Here is a 13,313-nt window from a genome sequence, read left to right as displayed (position 1 = left end):
AAGATTAAAAATTTCCACCAGGTTACTAAATTTTAAGTTTTTATTTTTACTTAAATTAAAAATTATGCATTTTAAACCTAACAGTGTTACATAAGTGGTCACATAAACGGTGCTTCATCCACCGGCTACAAGGCTAATTTTTTCTTTTATAGGTGGAGGCTTTGAAGGAAAACAACAACAACAACAATAGAAAACACAGTAAAGTGGACATAAAATCCACATAGGTGATGAAAGTCAGCACAGTGCAGCCAGAGCTCTCATCAAAACTGGACACTAAGTGTGAAGGTAACTTCAGGTTGGTGTCAATCATTTAGCCTGATAAACTCAGCTTAACACAGCAGTAGTTTCAATAGTTGCCTTTAAATTTTATTTTTAGTTAAAGGTTTGCTGTTCTCATGTCTATTCAATTGCTAAAATATTGTATGTTATGAAATACTGTATATAACTTCTTTTCCATTACCTTGTTGGTGTACAAATACAGTAATAGTGGTACAATAGTGCTGTGACAAACCATATACTGTAATAACTAGCCATGCAAAAAAAAAGCATCTGCTGTAAGAGTGTAAAAAGTCACGTGGACACTTAAATGACTACATTTATATGTGTAAAACTTAAAATGTGTTATTGTCTAGACACAGGAAACATGCAGGTAGGAGAAAGCCCGGGTATACGTACATTATGTGATAGTACAACCGGATGTTTTCATAGAGACACTTCAATTGTCATCATGTGACCAAAGAGCAGTATAGTCACATGAAAACAAGTTGAGGCCTGTCTCCATGTGAATGGACTTTGGTTGCACTCTGTGTAATTTACAATATTTCATGTGTGCTGTATTCTGTTGATTGGTTTTCATTTAAACAGTGCAGTGCTAAATCAGTAGCCCACTCTTTTATTATGTTGTCCCAACAGCTAAACAAACAGGTGCACACTTAATGTCCTTGTCTTCTCCTGTGTTTGTCTCGGGGACTAGCATGTGCTTAGTGTTGTCCAGGTGTCCATCATTGATCTCTGGTTTTGATCCCAGAAGATGACACATCAGTGGGTAAAGATCAACCATGTCAAATGGTCCCACCAACAGGTTTTTTTGGAAGTCAGGTCCCACTGCCCTGAACATGAGATCATTATCAAAGCCATGCTCTCCTTTGCTGTTGTTCACAGGTAACAACTATATAGACACACAAATCAGACATTTTATGAGAATCATTCTCGCTGGCATCTCCTCTTTTTTGTACACATGGAGGTGGGGGTGGGCTCCTTTCAGAGCTTGGTAGACCTTCTCCAGCATTCTGGAGGATGCTGCTTCTCTTTAGGAAGCAGCATCCCAACAGGACCATAATCCAACAGCTGGAACTGGATGTCTCTGAAGCTGAAGCCAGGGACCTTAAGGAGGAACAATCCACCCCGTAGAACTGTATTCATGCCGTGGTCAGCGGTGATGATATTGTTAAGCTGCTCAGTAAGACCATAGTCCTGTAGCCTATAGTTTGGTCCACTTGCCTTACCATCACCTGCTGCTCTGGGGAATCTGGTCCATATAAATGTCCATTTGAATCTGGATCTCCAAAATACAAGGAGACAAAGTCCAGATCATGCTGGTGGAACCACTCTCCAATCACCTTGTCGATGTTCAGCCTCCAGTCAGTCTCCTTAGAATGATCATAGAAACGCGGTTCCACTTGTCTCACCATGGCCGTCTCTCCTTTATAGGTGGCTGCTGTGCCAGGGAAATGCAGAGAGCCTGCTTTTAGACCCCGGAAGATGATGACATCCAGTGTAAAGATAACGAACGAAAGCCAAGAATTCAACAAAATAGGAAACAAACCTGTTGTTTGTGCTGTTATCCAGATGGGGAAGCTCCCGTTATCCCAGTAGGAATCAACAAATTGAGTCATGTAGTACTGCTTCTTCTCCTGAGTGGTAGTGTTGAACCAGATGTTGTGGATTACTCCATGTTTCTCAATTTAATATCCTAATGACAAAAAAGTAATGTAAATGGCAAATGGTTTGCACTCAATACCCAAAGTACTTTACAAAGGTAATTCTTGTGCATTTATTCACACACATTTATACACCAATGATGGGCACTGACATGACCCACCAGTTTAATATTGCTACCAGGGGGCTTTAGTATCTGGACACATCAACATGTGGACAGAAGGACATGGGGATTGAAGCACTTACACCATGAGTTGTGCATGACCTCTCTAAATATGAAATATATGGTGTCCCCCTACATTCAAAACATCAGTTTGGTTCAACATAAATTAAGTTTTGATAAATTAAGTTTTGTGTTTCTGAATATTCTTGGTGGTACCGAAGATACATAACTGCCTGCTCAGGAGAAATCAGTAAATAAATGCTAAGAGAACAGGTACCATGTTGAAATCAGGCCTTTAGGACTTCACTGGTTGTGTAAATCAGAATGCTCCTTGGCTAATTGCAACATGCTAAGTGGTGCAAGTGGTGCTAAGGAAAGTCACTGGACAGTTAATAAGGTGCATTGTCGATATTACAATGAGCTCAGGTGTGGATAGGTTTTGATGGAGTTTCTGGGTGGGCTGGCCTGTTCCAACTTGCAATTCTGTGTCTTTTTCCTCATCCTTATGCATTAACCAGCCTATGCAGATATTCAGTTGGCCATATTACTGAAGCTCCACCGACTTGGATGATGCAAATTGCAATAACTGTGTTACAATAACAGCTTAAAAGCATCCCTTGCTCAGGCAGTTTGTGATACCAAACAAATCGTAGACAGAAAAGGGAACCTTGTAGCCATTAGTTAACATTTGGAATTCAATTCAATTCAACTTTATTCATATAGTGCCAATTCACATCAAAGTCATCTCAAAACATTTTACGTAATAAAGTCAAGATATATATATATATATATATATATATATATATATATATATATATATATATATATATATATATATATCTTTACTTTTCTACATATTTCATATACCTATTGGCACTCAAAGCGCTTTACACTGCTTCTTATTTACCCATTCACACTCACAATCACACACACACTCATACACCGATGGGGGAGCTGCTATGCAGCTGGCCAACGCTCACCCGGAGAAACTAAGTTGGGGTTCAGTGTCTTGCTCAAGGACACTTTGATGTTAATGATGAATCCTCCATGCACACAAAGGTTAGCTATGGAGTTCCACAAGGCTCTGTGTTTGGACCAATACTTTCTACTCTACTCCTTCAGGCAACATTATTAGAAATCACTCACATAAAACTGAAAAATTCCCATTGCAATGCTGATGATATCAGCTATATCTATCTATGGAACCAGATGAAAAAAAATCAGTTAATCAATCTTCACACATGCCTACGAGACATAAAGGCCCACAATTTTTAATTAATTTTTAACTAACTCAGCCTAAAAATCTCAGAAATATGCTGTTCAACCATATCATTAATATAGATGGCATAACTCCTCCAGTACTACTATAAGGTACCTTGGGGTTATTTTTGACCAGGATTTGTCCTTTACCTCACATAGAAAACAAATCTCTAGAACAGCTTCAAATCTCTAGGGCATCCAAAACATCCCACATCCCACAGTGGGATAAGCGGCATAGAAACGGGAAGCTTGCGATGAGCACCTCTCATTAAAAGACAAACCAGGGGATGATGCCTCGCTGGTTTGTCACCAAAACTCACAATACAAGCAGAGATAGCTGCCAAATAAACCTTAATTGTGGAGAGAGCCCTCCCCTTGGGGCGACTGTGGTGCACGAAGGTAGAGCTGTCATCCACCATTCCTCCAGTTTTTGGTTTGGTCTCCGGCTCCTCCGGTCACGTGTCGAAGTGTCTTTGAGCAAGACACTGAACCCCAACTTAGTTGCTCCCGGTGAGTGTTGGCCAGCTGGATAGCAGCTCCCTCATCGGTGTGTGAGTGTGTGTGTGATTGTTAGTGTGAATGCGTGAATAAGAAGCAGTGAAAAGCACTTTATAAGTGCAGAACATTTACCATTTACCCTTCTCCAACAACTACAGCAGATCCACCACTGAACCCTTAATTGACATGTTGTTGATGCGGCTCCAGCATTTTGAAGGGTGGCAGGTCAAGTGCATTCTGACTCCCCCCTTCACGTGCCAGACCCAAAGAGCCAACTGATCTGGGTGAGGATGATAGAATTCCCCCTGAGCCTGGGACAGGAGGTCCTTCCGTACTGCTAGAAGCAGAAATATCTTTGCTATCCAGGGCTTGGATGGCCAATGAAGAGCTATTAAAATTAGTGACAGGCCCTGTTCCCTCACTGTGGCTAGTGTCGGGAGATTCAAACGGAAAGGTGAGAAAAGCAAAATTAGAAGCATCCTGTTTCAAATTAATGGCAAAAATCTGGTCCATGCATTTGTTACCTCTAGGTTGGACTACTGTAATTCCCTACTTTCAGGATGCCCCAGTAACTCCCTAAAGAGCCTGCAATTAATCCAAAATGCTGCAGCAAGAGTGCTGACTGGAACTAGCAAGAGAGATCATATTTCACCTTCACTAGCTTCTCTCCATTGGCTTCTCATTAAATCTAGAATAGAATTTAAAACCCTGCTTCTTACATATAAAGCTCTGAATGGTCAGGCTCCATCATATATAGAAGACCTCATAGCACCATATCATCCCAGTAGACCACTTCGATCTCAGAATGCAGGCCTACTTGTGGTTCCCAGAATTTCCAAGGGTAGAATGGGAGGCAGAGCCTTTAGCTATCAAGCTCCTCCATTGTGGAACCAGCTCCCAGTTCAGATTCTGGAAGCAGACACCCTCTCTACTTTTAAGTCTAGGCTTAAAACCTTCCTCTTAGATAAAGCTAGTTATGGTTAGTTATAGTGATGCTGCTATAGGCTTAGACTGCTGGGGGACCCCCCCCTCCTCCTGTCACTCTCTCCTCTCCTCTCACCCACAATTGTCACCACTGTATGACATTAACTCAGTATGTTTTCTCCAGTAGTTGTCTTTCTCTTTCTCTGTCCCCCTCTCTCTTTCCCTTTCTGCAGGTGTCCTCGGCTTTTAAGCTGTGTGTCTTCCAGTGTGCAGCTACTGGTCCCACCAACCTGTCCGATGTTTTGTTGTTGCTTTTTGTTGCTCTTTTCTTTTCTGTCTCCACTTTCCACTTACCCCAACCTGTTTAGGCAGATGGCCGTCCCGATGAGCCTGGTCCTGCTGGAGGTTTCTTCCATTAAAGGGAGTTGTTCCTCTCCACTGTTGCCTATGGCTTGCTTCGGGGGGAATTGTTGTGTTTTCTCTACACATCTCTATAGTTGTGAATTGGTGCTATATAAACAAAGTTCAATTGAACATTTTATTTTGTTTTCCAGCAAAAATACATTGTACATTTGAATATAATGTTCAAAGTTGTATCAGGCTGGGCAGATGATCCAGTTCTATGTGGAAATAACACATCAGACTAATGTGGCCCTGGATTTCAGTTTCTTTCCACCCGGTTCTCTTTTTTTTATTTTGTTGTCCCTGTTTCCCATTTCCCATTCCATAGTTCATTCCGGCAAATTCACCACCACTGTTTACCTATTACCTGCCTGCCTGCTGGCAACCCACTACCACCAGACTCTGCTCGGACTCCTGTCCTTTGCTTTCTCTAACTCCTGGATGTTTTGCTTTTCTGTATGGGAGTAGAATAGTAGCTAAATTATTTGTATGTGTACAGGGATTTGTGTGTGTGTACTCAGACATGTATGTCTGTGCTGGGATTTGTATTTCAGTCTGTTTGTGTGTCTGTACACACATCTGTAACTGTAAATATGTATGTAAAATAATGTGCAAATGTTATCACTCAAAAAACTAAATGTAAATGTGTAATTCTCGGAGAAAACACTTAGACACCTAACTAAAGGTGCTGTAAAGCCTCACAATTTTCTGTCTTTTTACAGGTGGATTTTTGCAACTGTTCTGCCCCCTGCATGATTTGTGTGTAAAGTGATTTGTCTGTATTGGAAGGTTTTCCTTGCCCTCAGCTCGGGCTCCCAGGCTCAGCCTTGCAGGCCGAGTGTGGTTCAGGTCCCAGTGCAAAAAAAAAGTGCAACATTGTAAAGTGCTTTGGATAAAAGTGCTGTATAAGTGGCCATTTACAATCCCCACAGACTCGCAACCTTACTTTTTTTTTTTTAATCGTCAGGGTTTTAACTCATACAACTCATACAGTTAAAACCCTGATCTGTGTTTAGTCAACCTGGTTGTTGCAGTGTTTATGGCCGTTAACTCATCACTGAGTGTTTGCAAACATGTCGCTCAGCAAATTAAACCTTCCATCCAAAATGCTGTAATAAAAAAACATCATATTTCAAGCTGTTTAGCACAACACTGACATTTGTCCTCCAAGTCACTCATACCTCACCTACTGAAAAATATTAACATGTGACTTTATGACTCTGAGATTTCCTTTTATTTGGCATAGACCCAGTTAACATAATAAAAGGAGGGACACTTGGTTACTGTGTGGATTTCTCCACAGAAATGATCAGAAATGCTGTAATATGATTTAATTGGCTTTCAAGCCATTGCTGCACAGCTCAACAGTAATGCAATACGCAACTAGACATGTCCATTATATTTTCATAGTATTTGTAACTGATAGGCACAGATAAAAATACACCAACCTTTCTGCCTTGGTTTACTGACTGTAGCTCCTCTATTCCACCTGGGAAACAGCCTTTTTACATATATGTACAGACATGTATCAGTCATCTGATCACGAGGCTTCATGATGAAATGACTTAGTTGTAGGGTTACTGAACTTGTATTTTGTGATTTATTAAGCTTTGGTGTAGTCTTTGGGTTCACAAATGTGTACACTGTCAACATTGCGTTTGTGGATGCAGATTGTACAACAAAATAAATGTTTAATGTAACAAGTGATTTGTGTCGTTTTGTGGGCGTTTCCTTCATGGGAAAGCTGATGCAGAAACACGGTCACCCTGGCAGCGTCATCATGGAGGATGGATTACTGAGGCTGTGCACAACTGCACCTAATAAACTGGTGATAACCAACCAACCTACAAGTTAGAAGACATACTGTATAGCACAGCCTATAACTTGTCCAGTCACACATTTTAATTGTTTTGCCTGTGTGGTTTATGGTATTTAACATAATAGGAGATTAAAACACTGGCTTTATGCTCTTTTATTAATTTCACATCCACACTGGCTCTTACACACAGCTAAACCCTCCCTTTAAAATATTTAGTCACTGCGGAGCAAATTGCTGGAGAGGCATCAGGGATCAGTGCTTTGGGTGTAGTATCACTTACTACTTATTTGTTTTATTTTTAGCTGTAGCTGTTGACCTGCCTGCATCGGCTAACGTTATCTGCTGTTGCAGTAAAGAAACACCGTTTGGCTGAGCAGGAAAAAGTCAAGAGCAAAACACCACAGCCCACTGAAAGACAGGTAAAGGTGAGACTCCCCTGAGGAACTATAGCGGCGGCTCTGCGCTCCTCTAATCTCCTTCACGACATCCTGAGCGCGGACTGTAAGGCACACTGTGACCTGAACCACACTCGGTCTGTAAGGCTGAGCCTGGGAGCCCGAGCTGAGGGCAAGGTAAACCTTCCAATACAGACAAATCACCTTACACACAAATCTTGCAGATGGCAGCTGTAAAAAGACAGCCACCCGTAAAAAGACAGCCAATTGTGAGGCTTTCCAGCACCTTTAGTTAAAACCCAAGTGTTTTCTCAGATAATTAGATATTTACATTTAGTTTTTTGAGTGTATACACTTACACATTATTTTACATACACAAATATTATTTACAGTTACGGATGTGTGTACAGACACACAAATCTGAAGACAGAGACAGAAACAGACTGAAATACAAATCCCAGCACAGACATACAAGTCTGAGTATAAACACACAAATCCCTGTATACATACAAATAATTTTCCTACTGTTCTACTCCCATATTTCTGCTTTGGACTCCCGACTTCTGTTTTGCCGGACTGTAATTTTGTGGTATGAGGTTTGGTTCCTAAATTTATGAATCAATGTTTTTGCAAGATCGATTGCCTCCATATTCATGTTATAATTACATGTTGATCATTTCTACATTATGATGCAGTTCAGTATAATTCTATATCCAGAATTTGAAACCTCGTAAGGTTACAAAAGTTTCTGTGCACTTAGCTAAAACTAGTTTATGGGTCATTTATTTCATTCTTTCCTCCATACTGAATGCTTGCTTTTTTTTTTTTTTTAACCTGGGATCTGTTAGTTCGCATTTTGGTTATTTTTGGATTCAGTTTCACATCCCGCTGGTCAAAATGTGACGAGATAACAACAACCAAAAATCTTTGCTCCTTCAGGTCCAGGATTAATCTTAGAATAATTAGTACGAATGCATTGAAAAACATCAACACCTTTTTTTTTTCCCCCTCCCCAGCTGCACACTGTGCAGCTGGGGAGGGGAATGGGCTGTTAGGCCTGTCTTGCCCAGAGATACTTCAACATATAGCCGGGACCAGATATTGAACCCCTGACCCTGTGGTCTGTAGACAACTGAACTTACCAACTGAGCTACAGCCGCCCCAATAAACAGCAACACCCTAGTAGTTAAAATCCATGTCATTCTTTATGGCTGTCAAGTTGCAATCCTAACAACATTTCTGGTTACTCCTCCTTTAGATTAAAAGGCGTCAATTTTCAAAACGATGAAAATTGAAAAGTGGCTCTTACTGTAAAGCAGAAACAGAAAATGTTATTTATTTGAATGAAAATAAGATGTCTTAATTAAGTGTTCTTATTCGGGGCTCTTTTGAAAGTATATAAGTTGTATTGAGTACAGGAGAACATCAAAGCAGACACAGTGAAACTCCAACTGATGTCTGGAAAACGACCTGTGGTGTGGAGATCAGATCTCACTCAGCTCAGGAGATTTGAAGTCAATAGCCTTATTAGGACTAAGTGGTACGCAGTGTTTTAAATGATCTTTGTTTTAATTGAAGCCAAAAAGATGATGTGGGGAAGTGTTTACCTCCCAAGTTACTGCATCCAAACCAACTACAAAACTGTTTGGAGTACTGTCTTTTAATTCCCAGTGATAGGATCTGGACATCGTTGATCATAATAGGCCCTAACAGACAATTGGCAACATTGCAAGAGGCAGACGGCTACTAGGTTTATTGACAATGACAGAATCCGTCTTGGCAGTGAGAGATTGTGTTTTTCCATTCACCAGCTGAAATATGTGCCCTTGAAGGAGCAAAAAGAGACCAGATAGAAGGAAATCGTCATTATAAAATCGCTACAATAGCCCCCCAGTGATAAGATAAACACCAGAAACAAGAACCCGCCAGTAAAAAAGAGTTTGACAGTACTTCCACTGGACCAGCAGGTGGCGACTCCACTCCATGAACTGCTTGTGAGGTTCACACCATCAGGAAAAGAATATTCTCTCTCTGTTCTCGCCAAGCTTCAACCACCAGTCCTCTCTGGTTTTCAGTTTGCTAATGACATTTACCAAAATAAATTTATCTATACAAGAAAAAATAATAACAATTGAAACCTGCTAAAGGAAAGAGTTCATTTTTACTGATTTAAATCCTCCATATACCGTCTCTTGTTTTTTTGTCGGGGGGGGTCAAATTTCATCTGCTGCTGCTGCACTAGCTCTATCGCCCACATCTCTCTCTTCATTACAGCTCGCTCTTCCTGACCCTTTTCTGCTGCATCAGATTGCTGAATGGTAATTCTAGAAACAATTGAAATATTCATTGGAAGCTAAATGACCCTGGTCACACTGTTCAGCTTTCCCATACAGTCTGTGTTTTCTTATGTTTCCAACTCTGTTTTGCTAATAAGCTACTTCTGCTTCTGCCATTTCAAGATGAGCCTTTGAGTCTTGGGAAATATATTTCAATAGTCATCTGGATTGAAAAGCAGACTTTCTAACTTTATCAATGCACTAGTTGATAGTGACCAGCAGCTACGTACAGTGTGCAAACCTCAGAACCCAGTTGTTTGTCATGAGCTCACCCGTTCTTACCTGCCAGGTGTTTTACAAGTTTGCTCATAAGTTATTTGAGTTGTAAAAAGTTCAGAGTGACAGCTAAGTACAGACAATCGGTGTGTGCGAACAAAGTGCAGCTTTTCAATGAAAAAGGTTTTTAGCAGTTTCAAATAGTTAGGCAAAGTACAAAATACCAAAGTCTGTGTGGATATTGTGGCAAATGGGGAGAAACTGGGGAGGTTACAAGCTGAATGTCACATTTGTTAAAAGTTGAAGCCACCTTTTGCTCAAGTGCCACTGTAGATTTGCATAGCTTTCCTGTCTGGTCCTGCTGGCCACCCTACAGAGGATTAAGTTATTTCAACCACTTATCTAATATGTGAACTAATTTCCAAAAGCCCCTTCAAGTAGATCAAGTAGTAAAGCAAACACATCGCATTCCGGTTCCACATTGGTTCAATACATTGCAGGTATGAGGACATGAGGTCAGACCCAGAAGCCAACTGTTGACACCACATCAATCTTTGGCTCTATTTTACTCTCTCTCGTAACGAACACGTGATGATTCTTCAGATGGGACAGCAACTAACTCTGAGCCCACAGTGCAATCGGCTGTTTTTTGCCAGAGAACTGTGGCCTCAGACTTAATGCTGCTGACTCTCAACTCAGCTGTTCACACTTGGCTGGAAGCCTTTGCATCTAAGAGAAGCATATATGTAGAGCTGGACCTGAGGGTATTGGGGTTTTTTTTATGCAGTAAAAATATACAATATCATCATTATCATCAAATCACAATCAGTATAATCAATAAGAAAATACTTTCCATAATATAATACAGTAAAATGTAATGTATGCATAATGTAATACTATAAGATCAGTCAAAGACCCCATTTCCGAATCAACATTGATCAAAAAGACATTGTGCAACTTGACAGAGTGTGTTCAACATCTGTGATGTGTAATCTAAAAGTGCTGTTGGTGTGACATGAAACATCACATCTATATGCATGAAATGTTAACGGATTTATGGAGTTATTGTAACGTCCTGTCTACTCACCAACTATTGCTAAGAATCACCAAGTTCCTACTTCCCTAACCACTTTCTTACTACCACCGCCTGCACCACACTTAGCACCTGCCTAATCAAAATCCTTTCCAGTTTTCCATCACCTCTATCAGATTAGCTCTATTTCTCTAATCTCCTTCAACCGTGCAGCACTTCTTGCTACCTCAGGTCCAGTGGTGCCATGGTCTTTTTGCTCTCACTGGACTTTTGGTGACAGGCCGTTTCCCGTTGCTGCTCCCTTTCTCTGGAGTTCTGGAATATAAAGGTAAAGCTGCCTTTTATAATAAGAAATCATAACCAAAAATCATATGATAAACAGTTTATCTGTGAAAAGGTCAGTTTGCACCCTCAACAAGACCTCCTGTGTCACAGCTGTTCCGTGGTCTTCACAGCCCTGTGTCACCATCAGCTGCACAGCAGCTGTAAGATTGACTCCAACACTTGCAGAAAATCAGCTCAGACAGTAGTATGTGCATTTCATGTGGGTGTCTGCTTTTACATGCTTCATTTAAATGAGTCGCAGAGATAATGAAGTGCAGAGCATCTGCAAACCCTGGTAGCTTTTAGCGGTGTAATGCCTACATCTTTTACTACAGACACATATGCTTCTAGCACCTCACCTGTTTCGTCAGCCTCGAGCAGTTTAATTACCTGCAATTAAGACCCAGCTTGTTTGATGATGAGGAGGAGGAGGAGGGGGAGGAGAAAGGAGAATGCCAAGCAGAAAAGAGAGGACTGTGGATAAAGACTCACCAGCTGCTGATGCTATATTCTTATGGCTTAGACATGTAAGTGTTTGTGTGTATTTAGCTCATAAATTGATCAGTTTTTATGGAGGTTTCTCTGCAGTATCAGTCTCCACTTTGTATTTCATAGTTTGACTTTTTTGCAAATACAGAGCATGTTTAGGCTTGTATTGCAAAGCAGCGTGTTTGCTTGTCTGTAAATATGGGATTGAGGGGGGGGGCTGAGTGAGAAAATGGGTGTGTGTATGTGTATATGTGTGCACTGTTGCCCAGCACTGTCGTCCTATTCTGTGCTGCTGTGACAGTGATGTATGGGTAATTTAAAAAGTCGTTCTTTTCCACAGAGCAGTCTGCAGTCAGGCCAGCCAACCGCAGCCCATTCCCCTCCAGCACTGAGAAAACTCATCTACATCCACTTCAGCACACACACAAAGGTAATATAGCACACACACACACACACACACACACACACACACACACACACACACACACACACACACACACACACACACACACACACACACACACACACACACACACACACACAGACACACACAGACATTACAGTGTATAAAAAAATACAAATTCCAACAAATTTTGCACATTTTACATATTTTGGATGAACATGAATTTGCTGTTAGATTTTAGAATTCTTCTTTGGTTTTGCAATTAAATTTCACCGCCTTTATTTTTCAGTCAGGACCTTCTGAGAGACGACTGGTGTACACAGCCAAGCAAGCCCATCAGTCAAAAGGCAGCGAAAGGCAGCATAAATTAATCCAGTTTAAGAGCAATGTTTAAATAACTCACAATTTAACAACATTAAAAGTGCTAGTGTGTGAGTCTGGTTGTGTCCTGGAATATCTGAGCTCCTTCGTCCGCAGAGCTGTTCCTCTAAATGTTGTTTATTGGTTTCTGAACAAATGATACTGCTGCTGAATTAGGTTTTGAAGGGTAGTTGTGTGAATGCAGCTAAATACTTCATTCCTTCCCTGAAACTCCAGCAACTGGTCTCCTCACTTCTGAGATGTTTACAGGCAGTTGTTAAAAAAAGAGGGGATGATACACAATGGTAAACATCACCCTGTTCCAGCTCTTTTAGATGTGCTTCTGCCAGCAAATTCTTAATTGTGCTAATATTTTTCATTAGATGTTAAAATGTCTCAATTTCAACATCTGATAGCTTGTTTATGTTCTATTGTGAATAAAATATGAGTTGATGAGATTTGCAAATCATTGCAAAATAATCATCTTCACAACCTATTTGAGGAATAACCAATTTCTATCATTTAATACATTAATGGAAAAGTATGGACTTGGGGGATAACAGTTCCTCCAATACCAAGAATTAAATCCATAATTCAAAACAAAAATAAATACCACTAACAACCCACTACAGCCCTACAGATATTTTTCCCTGAACTTTTGGATAGAAACTAACAACACTTCTCCATGACTAGCAATATAAATTTACAACTTTTACAATACAAGACCATTCACAGAATGTCGGGCTACTTGAC

General features: G+C 40.5%; 1 pseudogene; it reads right to left on the bottom strand.

Annotated features, from left to right (window-relative positions):
• Positions 1–895: 895 nt before the first annotated feature.
• Positions 896–5,272, bottom strand: LOC137130242 (ectonucleotide pyrophosphatase/phosphodiesterase family member 7-like; annotated as a pseudogene).
• Positions 5,273–13,313: the final 8,041 nt, after the last annotated feature.

Source organism: Channa argus, chromosome 7 (assembly GCF_033026475.1).
Source record: "Channa argus isolate prfri chromosome 7, Channa argus male v1.0, whole genome shotgun sequence".
Taxonomy (NCBI): domain Eukaryota; kingdom Metazoa; phylum Chordata; class Actinopteri; order Anabantiformes; family Channidae; genus Channa; species Channa argus.
The sequence above is the reverse complement of the archived record's forward strand: the minus strand, read 5'-3'. Positions and strand labels throughout refer to the sequence as shown.